Source organism: Symphalangus syndactylus, chromosome X (genome assembly GCF_028878055.3).
Source record: "Symphalangus syndactylus isolate Jambi chromosome X, NHGRI_mSymSyn1-v2.1_pri, whole genome shotgun sequence".
Taxonomy (NCBI): domain Eukaryota; kingdom Metazoa; phylum Chordata; class Mammalia; order Primates; family Hylobatidae; genus Symphalangus; species Symphalangus syndactylus.
In genome coordinates this window covers 82988657-83011328 of record NC_072447.2, presented here as the reverse complement: position 1 = coordinate 83011328, position 22672 = coordinate 82988657, and the positions used below count along the sequence as shown (strand labels likewise).

Sequence of the window (22672 nt, the reverse complement as noted above, 5' to 3'; positions counted from 1 at the left end):
TCGAAAATATTCTTAAAAAATAAAATAACAGCAACAAAAATGATGGAAATTAAAAATACAGTATAACCATTTACATAACACTTACATTGTATTAGATATTATAAGTAATGTAGAGATGATTTAAAGTATACAGGAGATGTGCATAGATTATATACAAATGCAAAGCCATGTTATTTAAGGGATTTGAGCATCTGTGGATTTTGGTATCTGCAGGGGTCCTGGAACCAATATCCTGTAGATAATAAGAGATGACTGCATATACACACCCAACACCAAGGCACCTAAATATATAAAGTAAATATTGACAGATTTGAAGGGAGAAATAGCAATACAATAATAGTAGGATATTTTTATACCTCACTTTCTTTTTTATTACTATTATATTTAATTGAAAAATCATAATTATATACATTTATAGGGCAAAATGTGTTTGATATATGTATAAAATATGGAATGAGTATATTAAGCTAAGTAACATATCCATAACCTTGCTTACTTATCCTTTTTGTGGTGAGACATTTCAAATGTACTCTCCTTATTTTAGTAATATTAAAATATACAATATTATTGACTATAGTCACCCTCCTGTGCAACAGATCTCAAAACTTATTCCTTCTATCTGAAACTTTGTATCCTTTGACCAACAGCTCCTCATTCTCCCCCCTTACTCCATTCTCCATCCCTGGAAGACTCTGGTAACCATCATTCTACTCTTTACTTCTATGATTTCAACTTTTTTGGATTACACATGTAAGTGAGATCCTGTGGTATCTGTCTTTCTGTGCCTGGCTTACTTCACTTAGCTTAATGTCCTTCAGGTTTATCCACATTGTCACAAATGACAATTTCCTTCTTTTTAAAGGCTGAATAGTATTCCATTATGTATATATACCACATTTTCTTTAGCCATTCATTCGCTGATGGACATCTAGGTTTATTCTTTATCATAGTTATTGTGCATAATGCTGCAATAAACATGGAAGTTCAAATATCCTCTCAAAATACTGATTAAAATTCCTTTAGATATATACTCAGAAGTGAAATGCTCAACTTTCAATAATGGTTAGAATATCCAGACAGAAAATTGATAAACACACAGCTGACTGGAACAAAACTGTAGACCAGATGGACCTCACAGACATGTACAGAACTTTTCACCTAATAGCAAACAAACATTCTTCTCAAGTGCACACAAAACCTTCTCCAGGATAGATCATGTCAGGCCAAAATATAAATCTTAACAAATTTAAGAAAAATAAAATCATTCCAAGTATCTTTTCTGACCACAATGAAATAAAACTAGAAATCAGTAACAGGAAGAAAATAGAGAAATTCACAAATACGTGAAAACTAAACAACACACTCTTGAACAACCACTGGGTCAAGGAAGAAATTCAAAGAAAATTTAAAACATATCTCAAGGCAAAAGTGAAAACACAACATATCAAAACATGAGATGAAGCAAAAAATGTACTAAGAAGTAATAGCAACAAGTGGCCACATTAAAAAATAAAATCTCAAACGATCTAACTTTACATATCAAAGAACCAAAAAAAAGAACAGATTAAGCACAAAGTTAGCAGAAGGAAGGAAACAATAGACTAGAGCAAAAATAAGTCAAATCAAAAATAGCTCCTCTTTCATTTATAATTTTATTTATTTTCATTTTCTCTTTTCACAAAAAAAAGGATCATAAGAAAAAATTATATTCCAACAACTGGAGAACCTTCAAGAAATTAATAAATTTCAAGAAACATACAACCTACCAACACCAAATTAAGAAGAAATTTAAAAATCTCAACAAGTAAATAACAAGTAAGTAGATAAAATCAGTAATCAAAAATATCCCAACAAAACATAACCCAGGACCATATGGCATCAATGGTGAATTCGACCAAACATTTAAAAAGAATTAGTGTCAATCCTTATCAAACTCTTCCATAAATTGAAGAGAAAGGAACATTTATAAACTCATTTCACAAAGCCATAATTACCCTGATACCAAAACCAGATAAAGACATTATGAGAAAAGAAAATTACAGGCTAATATCCCTGATGAACACAGATGCAATGATGCTCAACAATTCAACACATTAAAAAATGATGCAACATGATTAAGTGAGATTTATCCCTGGAATGCAAGAATGGTTCAACATACATCAATCAATAAGTGTGACACACCACATGAATAGATCAAGAATAAACACCATATAATCATCTCAATAGATGTAGGAAAACATTAGAAAAATTCAACATCCATTCATGATAAAAATCCATAACAAATTAGGTATAGAAGTAATGTACCTCAACATAATAAAGGCTATACATAAAAAACCTACAGCTAACATCATACTCAAGGGTGAAAAGCTGAAAGTTCTTTCTTTAATAGCAGGAACAAGACAAAGATCCCCACTCCTGCCACTTCTATTCAACATAGTATTAAAAGTTCTAATCAGAACAATTAGGACAAAAAATAATAAATGACATCCAAATCAGAAAGGAAGAAGTAAAATTGTCCCTGTTTGCAGACTACATGATCTTATATGTAGAAACCCCTAAAGACTGCAGTAAAACACTATTGAAACTAACAAATGAATTCAGTAATGTTGCAGGATACAAAATCAACATCCAAAAATCAGTCACATGTCTATGCACTAAAAATGAACTCTGATAAAAGAAATTAATAAACGAATCCCATTTACAATAGCATCAAAAAAATAAAATACTTAGGAAAAACCTAACCAAGGAGGGGAAAAAATCATACAATGAAAACCATAAAACAATGAAGAAATTAAGGCAGGCACAAATAAATCACAAGATATTCCATATCCACGAAATGTAAGAATTAATACTGTTAAACTGTCCATACCACCTTAAGATATTTACAGATTCAACGTGATCCCTATCAAAATTCCAATAGCATTTTTTCACAGAAAGAGAAAAAACAATCTTAGACTTCATATGAAACTACAAAAGACTCTGAAGAGCCAAAATGATCTTGAAAAAGAATATCAAATCTGGCCTCACACTTCTTGATTTCAAATTTCAAAGTATATTACAAATCTATAGTAATAAAAACAGTATGATACTACCATAAAAACAGACACAAAGAACAATGGAAAAACATAGGGAGCCCATAAATAAACCCATAAATACACAGCCAACTGGTCTTCCACAAGATTGCCAAGAATACAAAATGTTCAAAGAACAGTCTCAATACACTGTATTAGAAAAACTGAATATATTGCTTTTCAGCCTTTTGGCTAAGATCAAGTATAGGAAAACTAGATTATCTACATGCAAAATAATTAGATTGGACACTTATCTTACACCATTCACCAAAAACAAAATGGATTAAAGAATTAAACATAAAAAATGAAACCATAAAATTTTGGGGAAAGCTCCATGACATTGGTCTTCACAGTAATTTCTTGGATAGGACACCAAAAGCAGTGAGAATAAAAAGTAAAATAAACAAGTGGGATTACATCAACCTAAAAAGCTTCTGCACTGCAAAGGAAATAACACAATGAAAAGGCAACTTACAGAATGGGAGAAATTATTTGGAAACTATACATCTGGTAAAGTGTTAATATCCAAAATATATAAGGAACTCACACAACTCAAAAGCAAATAAGGAAAACCAGATTAAAAATGGGCAAAAAACTTGAATAGACATTTTTCCAAAGAAGACATACAAATAGGCAACAGGTATATGAAAATGCAAATCAAATATTCACGAGATATCACCTCATACCTGTTAAAATAAATATTACCAAAAAGTCAAAATACAATAAGCGTTGGTGAGGATGTGGAAAAAATGAAACATTCATACATTGTTGATAAAAATGTAAATTGGTATGGCTATTACAGAAAACAGCATACAGGCTCATCAAATAAATAAAAATAGAACTATCATTTGACCCAGCAATCCCTCTTCTGGGTATATACTCAAAGGAAGTGAAATCAGCACCTCAAAGAGATACCTGCATTCCTATGCTCACTGCAGCATTATTCACAATAGTCAAGATATGAAAACAATATACACGTCCGTAACAGAGGAATGGATTAAAAAAAGTAGGGTGTGTGTGTGTGTGTATACATATATATGTATTGTGTGTGAGTGTTTGTGTGTATAGTAGAAATATGCTCAGCCTTATAAAGAAGAAAATCTTGCCATTCCCAACAACATGGATGAACCTGTACAACATGCTAAGTGAAATAAGCCAGGCTCAAAACAACATATATAAGTGAATATTGCACAATTACTTATATGTGGAATCTAAAAATAGTCAAACTCACAGAAGCAAAAAGTAGAATGGTGATTTCCAGGGGGCTTGGCGGGGCTGGGGTTGGGGGGTGGGCAGCAGGCGTGGAGTGGGAAATGGGGAAATGGTCAAAGTGTATAAAGTTTTATTTATCTGAGATAAATAAGTTTTGGAGATCTAATGTACAGCATTGTTAACAATACTATACTGCATACTATTTTTTCATTTAAATTGAACTTTATTAAAATAGGTGCCAGTTTTACTCTCTCCTAGTTCCACTGATGAGCTAGCCCAGAACTATATAACTTTGAGCCAAGTTTCCAAAGACGGTAAAGCTAAGAACAGCAAACTAATAAGGACAAATAGGTCACTTTTGGTAATGACACACAAATGAAACTTTCAAAACATGTGCATAGCTTTCTTTATTCATCTACTTAGATCTAACCTTTTCACGGAGCTTCGGCAAAATTAGAGTGTGCAAAATGCATTTCTAAAACTTAATGCAAGCAAAGCTTTCACATTTACACTGGCAGGAAATACACAAAGAAACTAACAACTCACATTAGGGAGAATTCAGATCTTTTCTTTAATGACAAGAATTGCACAGTTTATTATTTTGAGAAAATTGTTGCAGACATACATATTTAAAATTTTCTAAGCAAGGTGCTTTTAACAACAAAATTTTTAAAGTTAGAAAGAGCTGATAACTTGGATCATAGCTCACACAGAATTCCAAATTAAAGTGGACTCCATTATCTCCCTACATTCTGCAAACAATGCTTTGTATAACACTTCTTTACAACACTAAAGGAGGCAGCAAGCTGAAACTTTTTTCAAAGCACACAAGAAATGGTGTCATTACATTACTTGAAGAAGGTGCTGAGGGAAAAAGAAAAGGGAGTGAAGAATCCTTTTTACTATTTCCCACTACAGAACAGCCACTAAGACTAAGAACAAAAAAGATACAACAAAAACAGTAAATCGACATCCCCAGCTTATAAAATAGTTCCAGTTTGACAAGATCTATAAACAGAGAGCACCAGTTGGACAACAGAATGAGCATTTCATACTGCATAAAAATTAGTGAGGTGGTAAGAACCATCAACTATCTCAGGCATTACTACATGGCCTTTCAAAAATTTTTTTAATGTACGTGCAAGGCACATGATACAAAAATAGCTCTCTGCCCAACAAATATATTAAATAAGAAAATTAAAATTTTGACTTTGTGATATTGGCAACATCAAAATATAACCAGACAGCTTTGGCCCACACATATTTCTCATACTCCTCCAACTCATTCGGTGTTGCCCACCTATTATTTTTGGTTCAATCACCTTCAAGTTTTGGTATGTGCTTGAGAAATGACTTTTCTTCTTATCAAGTAGCATTCTTACTAAAGTTTTCCTTTGCTAAGTAAAAATATATAAGAGAAACAGAATAGTTGGAGTTATTTCTTCAATAATTTAATTTTTTAATATTTTTATTATACTCTAAGTTCTGGGATACACGTGCAGAAGGTGCAGGTTTGTTACATAGGTATACATATGCCATGGCGGTTTGTTGCACCCATCAATCCATCATCTACATTAGATATTTCTCCTAATGCTATCCCTCCCCTAGCCCCCCACTCCCTTGACAGGTACCAGTGTGTGATGTTCCCCTCCCTGTGTCCATGTGTTAAAACTGTTCAACTCCCACTTATAAGTGAGAATATGCAGTGTTTGGTTTTCTGTTCTTGTGTTAGTTTGCTGAGAATGATGGTTTCCACCTTCATCCATGTCCCTGCAAAAGAGATGAACTCATCCTTTTATGGCTGCATAGTATTCCATGGTGTATATGTGCCACACTTTCTTTATCCAGTCTGTCATTGATGGGCATTTGGGTTGGTTCCCAGTCTTTACTATTGTGAACAGTGCTGCAATAAACATACGTGTGCATGTGTCCTTATAGTAGAATGATTTATAATCCTTTGGGTATATAACCAGTAATGGGATTGCTGGGTCAAATGGTATTTCTGGTTCTAGATCCTTGAGGAATCGCCACACTGTCTTCCACAATGGTTGAACTACTTTACACTCCCACCAACAGTGTAAAAGTGTTCCTATTTCTCCACATCCTCTCTAGCATCTGATGTTTCCTGGCTTTTTAATAATCGCCATTCTAACTGGTGTGAGACGGTATCTCATTGTGGTTTTGATTTGCATTTCTCTAATGATCAGTGATGATGAGCTTTTTTTCATATGTTTGTTGGCTGCATAAATGTCTTCTTTTGAGAAGTGTCTGTTCATATCCTTCACCCACTTTTTGATGGGGTTATTTGTTGTTTTCTTGTAAATTTGTTTAAGTTCTTTGTAGATCCTGTACCTTTTGTCACATGGACAGATTGCAAAATGTTCTCCCATTCTGTAGGTTGCCTGTGCACTCTGATGATAGTTTCTTTTGCTGTGCAGAAGCTCTTTAATCAGATCCCATTTGTCAATTTTGGCTTTGGTCATTGCTTTTGGTGTTTTAGTCATGAAGTCTTTGCCCATGCCTATGTCCTGAATGGTATTGCCTAGGTTTTCTTCTAGGGTTCTTATGGTTGTAGGTCTTACATTTTAGTCTTTAATCCGTCTTGAGTTAATTTTTGTTTAAGGTGTAAGGAAGAGGTCAAGTTTCAGTTTTCTGCATATGGCTAGCCAGTTTTCCCAAGACCATAGGGAATCCTTTCCCCATTGCTTGATTTTGTCAGATTTGTCAAAGATCAGATGGTTGTAGATGTGTGGCACTATTTCTGAGGCCTCTCTTCTGTTCCATTGGTCTATATATCTGTTTTGGTACCAGTACCATGCTATTTTGGTTATTGTATCCTTGTAGTATACTTTGAAGTCAGGTAGCATGATGCCTCCAGCTTTTTTCTTTTTGCTTACGATTATCTTAGCTATACGGGCTCTTTTTTGGTTCTATATGAAATTTAAAGTAGTTTTTTTTTGTAATTCTGTGAAGAAAGTCAATAGTAGCTTGATGGGGATAGCACTGAATCTATAAATTACATTGGACAGTATGGCCATTTTCACGATATTGATTCTTCCTATCCATGAGCATGGAATGTTTTTCCATTTGTTTGTGTCCTTTCTTATTTATTTCCTTGAGCAGTGGTTTGTAGTTCTTGAGGAGGTCTTTCACATACCTTGTGAGTTGTATTCCTAGGTATTTTATTCGCTTTGTGGCAATTGTGAATGAGACTTCACTCATGATTTGGCTCCCTGATTGTCTATTATTGGTGTATAGGAATGCTTGTGATTTTTGCACATTGATTTTGTATCCTGAGACTTTGCTTAAGTTGCTATCAGTTTAAGGAGATTTGGGGTGAGACGATGGGGTTTTATAAATATACAATCATGTCATCTTCAAACAGAGACTATTTGACTTCCTCTCTTCCTATTTGAATACCCTTCATTTCTTTGTCTTGCCTGATTGCCCTGGCCAGAACTTCCAATACTCTGTTGAATAGAGTGGTGACAGAGGGCATCCTTGTCTTGTGCCAGTTTTCAAAGGGAATGGTTCCAGCTTTTGCCCATTCATTATGATATTGGCTGTGGGTTTGTCATAAATAGCTCTTTTTTATTTTGAGATACATTCCATCAATACCTAGTTTATTGAGAGTTTTTAGCATGAAGGGGTATTGAATTTTATGGAAGACCTTTTCTGCATCTATTGATATAATCAGGTGGTTTTTGTCATTGGTTCTGTTTATGTGATGGATTACATTTATTGATTTGCATATGTTGAACCAGCCTTGCATCCTAGACATGAAGCCAACTTGATTGTGGTGGATGAGCTTTTTGATGTGCTGCTGGATTCAGTTTGCCAGTATTTTATTGAGGATTTTCATATTGATGTTCATCAAGGATATTGGCCTGAAATTTTCTTTTTTTGTTGTGTCTCTGCCAGGTTTTGATTGATGTGATTTATACTAAATGTGATTGGTTCAGGGCAGCATTATTTCTCATCTATATATAAACAAAATATAAGTCCCCAGCATACATAGATTGTTTTCTAAAAGTTCAGCAACAAATCAATGATACTACATCCTTTAAGCCATTCTTCCCAATTCCCCTTGCTGAGGCAGAGAGAGGGAGTAATAGAAACAAAGCTAAGATTTAAACTATTTTCAGTAGTAGGAGACATTTAAGGCCAAAAAGTGTACTATTAACAGAATTCTTATGTTCCTAAGTTATTGTCCTTCATAGGCCAATACCAGATAAGAATTAGTTACTTGCACTGATTCCTTCCCAAAGAGAATTTTATAATTCACTCACTCTTGTTAGTGGCTGTGCTACAGGAAAGGTATCAAAGCAAGCTATGGTATATATATGGTATATAGTAATGTAAAAAGTGCATCCTATTCTTGATTTTCAGTTTCTCATAGCAGCAGTACGATTAATCTAAGACAGAAAACAGCTGTATTTTCATTCTTAAAATGCAACAATATCTAGTGAAATGTATTCAAGATCATGAAAGGATCTGCCTCTATGAAGTATAAATGAAAACAGAATAATAATAATAGACTGAGGTAAACTAAAGGCATTCATTCATATTTACATATTAAAACCCCTTTTGTTAACACCAAATCTTTACATCTAGTAAAAGAAATGAGCACTTTAAGAATAAAGCAGACATTACTAAAGCAGTATTCATTTTCAGAGCCTTTGATTAGCACCTGAGGAAAAACACGTATATGGGAAGCTATGCAATTTGCCTCAAGTTGGTTTGTTGGTCTGAAGAGTACAACTTTGATATGCATGGAAAGTAAAACTAAATAGGAAAATAAATGTTTGTAGCTGTTTTAATATGGCTGTAGAAAAGTGATACTGGTCAGGTGCAGTGGCTCACATCTGTAATCCCAGCACTTTGGGAGGCTGAGGCGTGTGGATTGCCTGAGGTCAGGAGTTCAATACCAGTTTGGCCAACATGGTGAAACCCCATTTCTACTAAAAATACAAAAACATTAGCCAGGCGTGACGGTGTGCACCTGTAATCCCAGCTACTCAGGAGGCTGAGGCAGGGGAATTGCTTAAACCAGGGAGGTGGAGGTTGCAGTGAGCTGAGATTGTGCCATTGTATTCCAGCCTAGGCGACAGAGCAAGACTCCATCTCAAAAGACAAAAAAAGAAATGAAAAATATGTTCACACAAAAGACGTACACACAATGTACATAGCCAAAAAGTAGAAACAATCCACATGTCTACCAACTACAACAAAATGTAGTATATCCATACAATCAAATATTATTCAGCCATGAAAAAGAATGAACTACATGGATAACCCTCACAAAACGCTGTCAGCTTCCACTTGGCTTTGCCCTTCCACCTGCCCTGGTAGCTTAACACAAAACACAGAACTTTGGGGAGCTCTATGGCCCTGCTCATTGCCTGAGACACCAGATTACCCTCCCTGGGTAATATAAGGCAGGCACAATTCCCACCGCTACCACTGCAGCTGGTGCTCTCTTACAAGCACCACATCCTGGCTGGAGGCCAACCAACATGGTTATGTAGCAACAAGCTGTGAACTTTCTTCCAAGAAGCAACACAGGAACTTAACAGGAAAACAGAAAGAAACCACAGATCCTTTGAAAGAAGCAGTGGGCTGCAGCCTATACCGTGAGCCAGGCAGAAAGCTCAGAGTGCAATAAGGGGAGAGATTGCCTCCAGGATATACTTTCCACTGGGGAACCTGGCAAACAGCCCACAGTGGAAGGCCTTAACCCTATCCAGTGCTGGAGCTGTGAGCAGTGAGAGTACATGAGGAGGAACAGCATCAGCATGTACTTTGCATACACTCCCAGACTCCAACAAGAATGGAGGGAAGCCATTCCTGATCCTACCTCACAGGGGACCTTGCAAAAGTCAGCTGGATAACTCAGGTGGCAGTCCCAGGTTGATAAAAGCTCCCAACTGAGATTCATAATATAATCTCAAGTGGGACAAACCCCCTTAACCAGAACCGAGGGGCAAGGAGGAAGAGTGCTATAGCCACAGGTGCAAGTGTGGAGTGGGTGGGCCCTGGCCTGAAAGCCACGGTTTCTGTCTTGAGGGAGAAGACTTATGGCCTGGGGCAGTTTGAGTTCTGAGTGTAGACTGCCTAGAATCTATCTAGCTGCTCCTAGTGGAACACTGTGGTGTGTGAAACATACCTTGCCAATTGTGTGGGAGCTGGGTGGGGCTTACTGCTGTCTGCTACTCCCTCCCCTAAATGCAGATTCTTCCGTGCAGCGGAGGCAGCTGCACTCCTCCGTGGAACATTACATCAGTGACCAAATAACTGCCATCTAATCCCCACTGGGGCTGCTGCTTATACCTGCACATGGGGAGGTCAGAGTGCAGACTTGCCTGACTCAACCACCACTTGGCTTTACCCTTCCACCTGCCCTGGTAGCTTAGCATAAAACACAGAAACTTTTGGGAGCTCGATGGCCCTGCTCATTGTCTGAGACACCAGATTACCTTCCCTGGGTAATATAAGACAGACACAATTCCCACCGCCACCACTGCAGCTGGTGCTGTCTTACAAGCACCACCTCCTGGCTGAAGGCCAATCAATATGGTTCAATACAGTATATGTAAGCAAAGTAACACAGTGCCCAGGAACAAGAAAACTTGTGTAAGACCTCAGCTATCACCATTGCCTGCAGCACCCCGGTTAACCAGGAAGTCTTGAGTCTGTCCACATGACTAGCTCATTACTACTACAACTGGCACTTGAGAAAGCCAACACACTACGAGTATTCATAACCAAGGAAATCTAACTGATGGCAGTGGCAGGAGAGTGAGAGTTGGTGCTGATACCTGCTGCTGGGAGACTTGAGGAAATGTCACATCACTGGATACCTTGCAGACATGCCCCAGCACCATCCCCAAGTGTGGCAGTTCCACTAGGTAGCTAGGCCCAGAAGAGCAGCATGATTCACAGTAGCTTGTCCCTCAGGGACTCTTACTCCTAGGGGAGGGAAGAGTGTACCACATCAAAAAAGTACCCTGTGGGACAAAAGAATCCAGACAGCAGGCTTTGAGTTCCAGAATTTTCTGCTTATGAAAAGTTTCTTTAAGCATAGGCACAGGAGCAGTACTAGACTCAGTGGAGAAAGTCTGTGGCTCTACCCAAACAAGCAGCCCTGGTACTTGTGAAGGGTGCTAGAGAAGGTGACTTCTTCCCCTTGCCCACCAATGCTGACATAGCTGAGGCTTCTTCCATAAGAGCTCAGTGGTGGGTAAACCTATAGACAGCCTTTCTGGAGAACTTCAGGGTGACTGCATCCCCAGAGGAGGAGCGCCCTCCAGGTTCAGGCTTGTATGAAGGGTAGAGTAACGATCCTTCTCTATGTGAAACATCAGCATTTCTGCTAGTGAAAAGGACTCTCTGTAACCAAGGAACTCATACAGAGTCTTCACCACTAAAAGCATCCAGAGTCAAATTAGGTTACAATGAACCATAAACATTTAAGTCATATCCCTAAGGAGAAAACAAGAAATTTAAAAAAATGTAGTCAAATAAAAAAATAAATTAAAAAAAGAAGAAACAGTTTATCAAAATGAGAAGAAGCCAAAAACTAATTCTGGCAAAATGAGAAAACAGGGTTCTCTAAGGTCCCAAAAACATCACACTAGCTCTCCAGCAATGGATCCAAACCAAGATAAAATCTTTGAAATGTCAGATAAAGAATGCAAAAAGTTAATTATTAAGTTACTCATGAAGATACAAAAGAAAGGTGAACACCAACATAAAAAATTTTAAGAATAATTTGGGATATAAATGAAAAATGTCTAAAGAGATAGATATTTTAAAGACAAAAACAGGAGGTGGTTAAAAAAATGGCAGATAGAAGACAGAACCAGCGTGCAGCTCTCGCTTGGATGAACAGAACAGTATCTGAAGATTCACACTGTAAACTTTTGCTCCAAGAACCACCACAGGAACACACCAGGAAGATCAAAATAATTCACAGCCCCTTTGAAAGCAGCAGCTTGCTGCTGAAAACTCTGTAAGGCAGCCAAAAAATTATGAGTTCCCAAAGTGAGAGAAAGGAAAAGTCTGCCTCCGAACACACATAACCACTGAGAAACCTGAAAATCCAGATCTGGGAGAAGGATTTAACCTTACCTAGAGCTGAAGTGGATTTAGGTTGCTGAGCAAAATATGAAAGTAGAAGGAGCAGTGGGAAGAAACCTGTAGGCACTCTTGGTCCCCAGCTCAAGCTTAGGGAAGTCATTCCTTATCTAACAGAGGTCCTTGGGGAAAGAAAGGCAGCCAGAAAGAATTGAGCAGGGCTCACAGGGTGAAGGAAGCTCATAGCTGAACTTTGTAATAATTTCTATTGAGCACAAATTTTACTGAGAAGAATCTGGGTGGCGGGGGTGGGGGCGGGGAGCAAACAAGAAGTGCAGATACAAGCACAGAAGCCTCAGCCGAAGGTGCAGGCAGGAAGGGAGGGATGAGGCCTGAGAACTCTGCTTGCTTTCTCAAGGGGGAAGCTTGAAGCCTGGGGTAATGTCCCTGCCCTGCTCACCAGTTGCCTGGATATAAACTCAGTGCTGTTGGTGGGGCACAGCAGGAATGAGATTGGCTTTGCTGATTGCATGAAAGCTGGGTGAAGGCCTGTCACTGCCAGCTTTCCCCCACTTCCCTGGTGACCTGTATGATGCAGTAGAGGTAGCCATAATTCCCCTGGGAACATAACTTCATTGGCCTGATAACCACCCTACATCTACAACAGTGGCCACAGCAAGCCCCACTTAAGGAGAGTCTGAGCTCAGACCCGTCTAACCCTGCACCCATCTGATGGTTTTTCTCTATGCACTCTGGTAGCCAAAGGAAAAAGACATAAGCTCTTGGGAGTTCCATGACTGTACCCATCACTCGAGGAACTGGAGTACTTGTCGTGGCCAATGTAGGGCAAGATTGTATCCTCCTTCTATTACCACAACTAGTGCTCCTTGAAAGCACCACCTCCTGGCTGGAGGCCAACCAACTCAAGCCATTACAGCAACTCCTAACAGAACACCCCTGCTCCAAAGGAGAAAACAACAGCTAATTCCTCCGCCTGCAACACCCTGGCTAATCAGATGTCCCGAATCCATCCATGTGATAACTTCACTGTCAGCATGACAAGCATTTGAGAAAACTGGTGCACTAAACAAAACTACAACCAAGGACTCTCACAGAGTCCACTACACTCCTGAGCTACTACTCTAGCACTGGACCAGGTGCTGGTATCCACAGCTGGGAGATTGAAGATGAGTCACATCACAGGACTTTTTGCAGACATTCCTCAGCACCAGCCAAAAGTCAGGTAGCCCTGCTGGGTGTTTAGACCCAGGAGGGCAATCACAATCTGTGCAGTCTGGCTCTCAGGAAGTCCTATATCTAGGGGAAGGGGAATAGCACCACATCAAAGATCACCCCATGGGACAAAAAAATCTGAACAGCATCCCTTGAGTTCCAGATTTTTCAACCAAAACAGTCTACCCAAATAAGAAGAAACCAGAAAAGTAATTCTGGTAATATGACAAAACTAGGTTCTATAACAACACCAAAAGATCACACTAGCTCTCCAGCAATGGATCCCAACCAAGGAAAAAACATCTGAATTGCCAAAGAATTCAGAAGGATGATTATTAAGCTACTCAAGGAGGCACCAGAGAAAAGTGAAAACCAACTTAAAGAATTTTTTTAAAAATACAGGATATGGATAAAAAAGCCTCCAGAGAAACGGCTATCATAAAGACAAGATAATCACAACTTCTGGAAATGAAAGACACACTTAGAAAAATGCAAAATACACTGAAAATGTTAAAAAAACAGAATTAAATGAATAGAAGAACTTCACAGCTCAAAGAAAAGGTGTCTGAATGAACCCAATCTATCAAAGACAAAGAAAAAAATTAAAAATGAATAAAACCTCCAAGAAATTTGGGATTATGTTAAATGATCAAACATAAAAACAATTGTTCTTCCTGAGAAAGAAAAGAAATCTTAAAAGTTTGGAAAATGTATTTCAGGGAATAATCAAGGAAAACTTCCCTCATCATGCTAGAGATCTAGACATCCAAATATAAGAAGCCCAAAGAACACCTGGAAAATTTATTGCAAAAAGATTATCACCTAGGAACATAGTCATCAGGTTATCTAAAGTCAAGATGAAGGAAAGAATATTAAAGAGCCGTGAGACAAAAGCATCAGGTAACCTATAAAATAAAATCTGTCAGATTAACTACAGATTTGTCAGCAGAAACCCTAGAAGCCAGAAAGGATTGGGGTCCTATCTTTAGCTTCCTTAAACAAAGTAATTATCAGCCAAGAATTTTGTATCCAGCAAAATTAAGTTTCATAAGTGAAGGTGGTATGGTTTGGCTCTGTCTCCACTCAAATCACATGTTGAATTATAATCCCCATATGTCAGGGGAGGGACCAGGTGGGAGGTTATTAAATCATGAAGGCAGATTTCCCCCATGCTGTTCTTGTGATAGTGGGTGAGTTCTCACAAGATCTGATGGTTTTAAAGTGTGGCACATCCCCACCTCGTGCTCTCTCTCATTCTGTCATGTAACATATACGTTGCTTACCCTTTACCTTCTGCCATGATTGTTAGATTTCTGAGGCCTCCCTAGGCATGCAGAACTGTGAATCAATTAAACCTATTTTCTTTATAAATTACCCAGTCTCAGGTAGTTCTTTATAGCAGTGTGAAAACTGACTGATACAGGAATTCTGTACCAGATGAGTGGAGCACTGATATAAAGATACATGAAAATGTGGAGGCAACTTGGTAACTGGGTAACAGGCAGAGGTTGAAACAATTTGAAAAGCTCAGATGAATACAGGAAGATGTGGGAAACTTTGGAACTTTCTAGAGACGTGTTGAATGGTTGTGACCAAAATGCTGATAGTGATATAAACAGTGAAGTCCAGGCTGAGGTAGTCTCAGATAAAGATAGAAACTCACTGGAAATTGAAGCAAAGGTCACTCTTGTTATGAAAAAAGACTAGTGGCATTGTGCCCCTTCCCCAAATATCCGTGGAACTTTGAACGTGAAAGAGGTTATTTAGGGTATCTGGAGTAAAAAATTTCTAAGCAACAAAGCATTCAAAATATTACCCAGCTGCTCCTAACAGTGTACAGTCATATGCATTCACAAAGAGCTGGTCTGAAATTGGAACTTATGTTTAAAAGGAAAGTAGAGCATAAAAGTTTAAAAAATTTGCAGCTGACTTTGTGGTAGAAAAGAAAAACCCATTTTCTAGAAAGAAATTCAAGCCAGCTGCAGAAATTTGCATAAGTAAAGAGAAGCTGAATGTTAATAGCCAAGACAATGGGGAAAATGTCTCCAGGGTCAGTCAGAGACATTCAGGGCAGCCCCTTCCATCATGGGCAAAATGAACTTGTTTTGTCTCAGATGAGACATTTAACTTGAAATTTTGAGTTAATGCTGGAAGGAGTTAAGACTTTGATGAACTGTTGGGAATTCATAATTGATTTTGTAATGTGAGAAAGACATGAGATTTGAAAGAGGCCAGGGGTGGAATGATATGGTTGGGCTCTATGTCCCCACCCAAATCTCATGTTGAATTGTAATTCCTGTGTCAGGGGAGGGACCTGGTGGGAGGTAATTAGATTATGGGAATGAATTTCCCCCATGCTGTCCTTATGATAGTGAGTTCTCACACCATCTGATGGTTTTAAAGTGTGACACTTTCCCCATTTCTTTCCCTCTCCTGCCACCATGTAAGACATGCCTTGCTTCTGCTTCACCTTCTGCCATAGTTGTAAGTTTCATAAGGACTCCACAGCCATGTGAAACTGTGAGTCAATTAAACCACTTTTCTTTATAAATTACCCAGTCTCAGGTAGTCCTTTATAGCAGTGTGTAAACATACTACAGAAAAGATACAGTCTTCCTCAGACAAACAAACGCTTAGAGAATTTGCCACTACCAAGCCAGCACTACAAGAAATGCTAAACGGAGTTCTAAATCTTGAAACAAAACCTTGAAATACACCAAAATAGAACCTCCTTAAAGCATAAATCTCACAGGGCCTATCAGTCATTACACAAGGAAAAAAAGATATTCAGGCAACAAGTAGCACGATGAACAGAATGGTACCTCACATCTCAATACTAACGTTAAATGTAAGTTGCCTAAACGCTTTGCTTAGAAGATACAGAATGGCATAATGGATAAAAATCTACCAACAAAGTATCTGCTGTCTTCAAGAAACTCATCTAATACATATGGCCTCACATAAACATAACGTAAAGGGGTGGAAAGAGATACTCAATGCAAATGAAAACCAAAAGCAAGCAGGAGTAGCTATTCTCATACCAGACAAAATAGATTTTAAAGCCTCAACAGTTTAAAAAGACAAACAGAGACATTATATAATGATGAAAGAATTAGCCACAGAAAAATATCACAATATATATGCACCTAACACTGGAGCTCCCAAATTAATAAAACAATTTTTAAAAACAATAAAACAGTTACTACTAGGCCTAAGAAATGAGACAGATGGCAACACAGTAATAGTGGGAAACTAATACTCCACTGACAGCACTAGACAGGTCATCAAGACAGAAAGTCAAATAAGAAACAATTGACTTAAGCTATACCCTTAGAACAAATCAACTTAACAGATGTTTACAGAACATTCTACCCAACAACTGCAGAATATATAATCTTTTTATCAGAACATGGAACATTTTCCAAGATAGACCATAAGATAGGCAACAAAAAAGTCTCAATAAATTTAAGAGTATCAAAATTATATCAGTACTCTTGCTGACCACAGTGGAAAAAAATTGGAGGCCTGAATACAGAAAGGAATGTTCAAAACTATATAAATATGTGGAAATTAAATAATCTGCTCCTGAATAATCTTTGGGTCAACAATAAAATTAAGATTGAAATTTAAAAATCCTTTGAACGGAATGATAATAATGACACAACCTATCAAAACATCTGAGATACAGCAAAAGTGGTGCTAAGAGGAAACTTCATAGCATTAAACGCCTACAGCAAAAAGTCTGAAAGAACTTGGCTTGGCTGCAGGGTAGGCCATGGCAGAGAAAATGGCAGATGGGAAGGTGGGAGAGGAGAAGGCTAAAAAGTTGCAGTGAGCTGGAGCCATTGGAGGACCTGAAGAAGAAGTGAAAAAACCTGTGAAAACTAAGACTGTTTATTCCAGTAATGGAGGAAAAAGTTCTGGTCGCAGCACTGAGAAGCCATCAGCTGAAAAAGAAGCTTCAGTCCTCCCAACAAAGCCTACAAAGATCAAGTTTAGATCTGCCACAGGTAGTCAGATGACAAAGAAAGCATCAGCCATATCCACCAAACTTGGATTAAGTAAGTCTAAAGAACCTGTTCCAACTCTTGCTTCAAAAATTATTTTGGTAGCAGCAGGTTTTAATGAAGATGAAGGTAGTCAACCTGAGGCAATGCCTCCAGAAACAAAGATGAGGATTAAAAATATTGGAAGAAATACATTAACATCAGCTGGACAAAACTCCTTCAATAAAAGAAGCATGTGTTTTTTGTTAACCAGAAGCTATGGGAGCAAAATATAAAACCTCATCTTGGTGTAATGCCCATGACTATGACAATTAAATACACTGTTTTGAAACTGCGGTGTGGGGAGAGTGTAAAGTTCAATGAAACAGTTTCCTTTTTAAAGAATGGTATAAGACTGTCTTTGGAGCCGCTTTTCTTTTTCTTTTTCATTTTTTTAAAAGATTGAGTGACACACTAATAAATCAGAGTTTGAAATTAGTGATAATTTATGTTTTCTATACGGATTTCAAGAAATTTGCTAATATTGTGGTTTCATGTGGTTAGTTTCCACAGGTTACAGAAGACAACAAAATCAGAAACGATACCTTTTTAAGAATTGCATTTTTTAGACACAACTATTAGCAAATTAAGAGAAAAGCAAAAAGTTACTGTAAATTTATAACTACAAGCAGTTACCCTCTTGACTACCTTATTACCTAAACCGTCTGGCTCCCAAGAACAGCCTTATAGGGAGAGGGAGTATAGTACTGGGAGGAAAATGCTACTTAACTATTGACTGAAAGTAAATTTAGATAAAATACAGCTTTTTTCCTTACGGATATTTGTTTTGTTTCAAGTCATCATAAACTAGGTATTGCATTGCTGTCAGTGGATACAGATGCTTAGCTCTTAAAAACTTTTTTTTAGTCAGGAAACAACAGGTGCTGGAGAGGATGTGGAGAAATAGGAACACTTTTACACTGTTGGTGGGACTGTAAACTAGTTCAACCATTGTGGACGTCAGTGTGGCGATTCCTCAAGGATCTAGAACTAGAAATACCATTTGACTCGGCCATCCCATTACTGGGTATATACCGAAAGGATTATAAATCATGCTGCTATAAAAACGCATGCACACGTATGTTTATTGCGACACTATTCACAATAGCAAAGACTTGGAACCAACCCAAATGTCCATCAATGATAGACTGGGTTAAGAAAATGTGGCACATATACACCATGGAATACTATGCAGCCATAAAAAAGGATGAGTTCATGTCCTTTGCAGGGACATGGATGAAGCTGGAAACCATCATTCTCAGCAAACTATCGCAAGGACAAAAAACCAAACACCGCATGTTCTCACTCATAGGTGGTAATTGAACAATGAGAACACATGGACACAGAAAGGGGAACATCACACATTGGGGCCTGTTGTGGGGTTGGGGGAGCGGGGAGGTATAGCATTAGGAGATATACCTAATGTAAATGACGAGTTAATGGGTGCAGCACACCAACATGGCACATGTATACATATGTAACAAGCCTGCACGTTGTGCACATGTACCCTAAAACTTAAAGTATAATAATAAAATTAAAAAAAATAGCAGTTTCTAGGCAAAGATTAAAAAAACCTTTTTTTAGTATTTATATAAACTAGGGTTGGGCATGGTGACTCACACCTGTAATCTCAACACTTTGGGAAGCCAAGGTGGGCAGATCACTTGAGGTCAGGAGTTTGAGACCAGCGTGGCCAACATGGTGAAACCCAGTTTATTAAAAATACAAAAATTATCTGCACATGGTGATGCGCACCTGTGGTCCAGCTACTCATGAGGCTGAGCTGGAGAATCACTTGAACTCAGGAGGCAAAGGTTGCAGTGAGCTGAGATTGGGCCACTGCACTCCAGCCTGGAAGACAGAGCAAGACTCCCTCTCTCTCTCTCTCTCTCTCTCTCTCTCTCTCTATATATATATATATATAGTAAACTGTTGAATATTTGAAATAGCCCATTTCACCTTAATGGGTCTTGTCTATCTTCATTAGTATTCAAAGAACAACCATTTGCTATAAAGTAAACCAATATTTTGAATGTGCTGTTCTTAGTTTTAATTAGCTAGTTCCTGTAAGCATTTCTACCAGAAATTGAGGCAAATTCTAAGAAAGCTGTTTCTTTTAAAATATAAACCACCACCAAAAACTTAAATGTACATATTGCTTAAGTATTAGGCTGTTTTTATTTTTTAAATGGTATAAACACCAAAGAGAAAAAATTAACATTGTATGAAGATGGAAAACAAGAAGATGCACTTTCTGTAACTTTGTCTAAGGATTTAAATTACTAACTTGTGAAATTCAATTTGAACTAAACTTAACTACAGGCTTTCTTACTAGTAAAATTGTATGGTTTATTTTAAATGTATACATTTTGATCACTTCTAGAAGATAACTTTGGAAAAATTCTTCTAGACATTGGCCTATGCAAAGAGTTCATAACCAAGAACCCAAAAGCAAATGCAACAAAAACAAAAATAAATGGATTGGACTTAAACTAAAAAGCTTCTTCACAGCAAAAGAAATAATCAGCAGAGTAAACAGAAAATCCACAAAGTGGGAAAAAAATACTCATAAACTATGTATCTGACAAGGGACTAATATCCAGAATCTACAAGGAACTCAAACAAATAAGCAAGAAAAAAGCAAATAATCCTATCAAAAAGTGGGCTAAGGACATGAATAGATAATTCTCAAAAGAAGATATACAAATGGCCAACAAACATAAAAAAAAGTTAAAATCACTAATTATCAGGGAAATGCAAATCAAAAACACAATGAGATACCACCTTACTCCTGCAAGAATGGCCATAATTTAAAAATTAAAAAAAAATAGATGCTGGCATGAATATGGTGAAAAGGGAACACCTTTACACTGCTGGTGGGAATGTAAACTAGTACAACCACTATGGAAAACAATATGGAGATTTCTTAAAGAACAAAAAGTAGATCTACCATTTGATCCAGCAATCCCGCTACTGGAGTATCTACCCAGAGAACAAGGAGTCATTATATGAAAAAAACACTTGCACACACATGTTTATAGCAGCACAATTCACAGTTGCAAAATTATGAAACCAGCCTAAATGCCCATCAACCCATGAATGGATAAAGAAAATGTGATATATGTATATATACCACGGAATACTTCTCAGCCCTAAGAAAATGAAATAATTGCATTCACAGCAACCTGGATGGAGTTAGAGACCATTATTCTACATGGAGTAACTCAGGAATGGAAACCCAAACATTTTATATTCTCACTTATAAGTGGGAGCTAAGCTATGAGGGTGCAAAAGGATAAGAATAATATATTGGACTCTGGGTACTCAAGGGGAAGGTTGGGAGGTGGGTGAAGAATAAAAGACTACACAATGGGTGCAGTGTACATTGCTCGGTGATGAGTACACCAAAATGTCAGAAATCACCACTAAAGAACATATGCATATAACCAAACACCACCTGTTCCCCAAAAACTACTGAAATAAAAAATACTCTAAATAATCTTTAAAAAGTACAATATATAATTAAATGTTTCATTATATGCATTATCAAAACTAGGCTGGTCTATTTATAGAGAAATTGTATATCTCACTATTTTGATTTGAAGATAGATGTTGGCAAACAAAGAATAATTATTATTATCATGATTGTATAAATAACATAATGGCTCTATCATATGCTGAATGATCACTAAAATGGAAATAAAGACTCAAAAAAAAGAAAAAAAAAGAAATACTGGCCAGGTGTGGTGGCTCACGCCTGTAATCCCAGCACTTTGGGAGGCCAAGGCAGGTGGGTCACCAGAGGTCAGAAGTTCAAGACCAGCCTGGCAAACATGGCAAAACCCCGTCTCTATTAAAAATACAAAAATTAGCTGGGCATGGTGGTGGGCGCCTGTAATCCCAGCTACTCAGGAGGCTGAGGCAGGAGAATCACTTGAACCCAGGAGGTGGAGGTTGCAGTGAGCTGAGATCACACCACTGCACTCCAGCCTGGGCGACAGAGTGAGACTTGGTCCCCCTGCTCAAAAAAAAAAAAAAAAAAAAAAAAAACAGAGACAGAGGCTCAAGTTCAGTAGAAAATAAAGAAACATAAAACAAAGCAATGAATACCAAATTGCACCCATCCAATTGAAAAACATTAGAAAGTCATATAATACTAAGTGTTGGACATGATATGAAGATCTGAGAACCCTCAGACCCTGCAGATGCAAACCTACATTGTTGCCTACTCAAGGAAATCAAGAATGAGCACCCCAAGGACCCAGAAACCCCACTCCTAGGTGTACACCCCATATGTTCTCATACTAGTCCTTAGGAAGACACGTCCAAAGATGTAGCCAGGAGCTAAGTGTACTCACAGAGAGATAAATGATGAATATATATGGCTAAATCGTAAAGAAATTCAAACAATGCAGAAACATATCATGAATACTAAAACAAGATGAAGAATAAAAAAATTAGAGATTTTGGAACTAAATGACACATTTAGGAAATTACAAAATGCAATGGAAAATTTTAACAATACACTATACCAAAGAGAAAGAATTTCAGAGCTCAAAAAAGGCTTTTTAATTAGCCCGATTATACAAAAAAAAAAAAAAAAAACAAAGTCTCCAGGAAATGTGGGACTATGTACAATTGCCAAACCTAAGAATCACTGGTGTTCTGAAGAAGAAGTGAAAACTTTGAAAAACTTGCTTGAGGAAATAATTGAGGAAAACCTCCCTGGCCTTGATAGAGATTTATACATCCAAATACAAGAGGGTCTAAGGGAGAAAAGAATTCTAAGAGCAGTAAGACAAAAGCATAAGGCAACCTATAAAGGAAAACCTATCAAACAGCAGACTTCTCAGTAGGAACCTGACAAGCCAGGAGGGATTGGGGTCCTAGCTTTGGCCTCCTTAAACAAAAAACTGTTGACCAATAAATTTTTATCCAGCAAGACTATGTTTTATAAATGGAGGAGAAATAAAGATTTTTCAAGCAAATGCTGAGGGCATTTGACACTACAAGACCAGCCCTACAAGAAATGCT

At 37.6% G+C, this 22672-nt stretch overlaps 1 long non-coding RNA gene and 1 pseudogene across 1 annotated transcript in view; one reads left to right on the top strand and one right to left on the bottom strand.

The window, feature by feature from the left end:
* LOC134735997 (uncharacterized) overlaps positions 1-22672 on the bottom strand; it is a 366473-nt gene that overhangs the window by 335008 nt on the left and 8793 nt on the right. The gene's annotated exons all lie outside the window — the stretch shown is intronic.
* LOC129476203 (PEST proteolytic signal-containing nuclear protein-like) lies at positions 17380-17914 on the top strand (annotated as a pseudogene).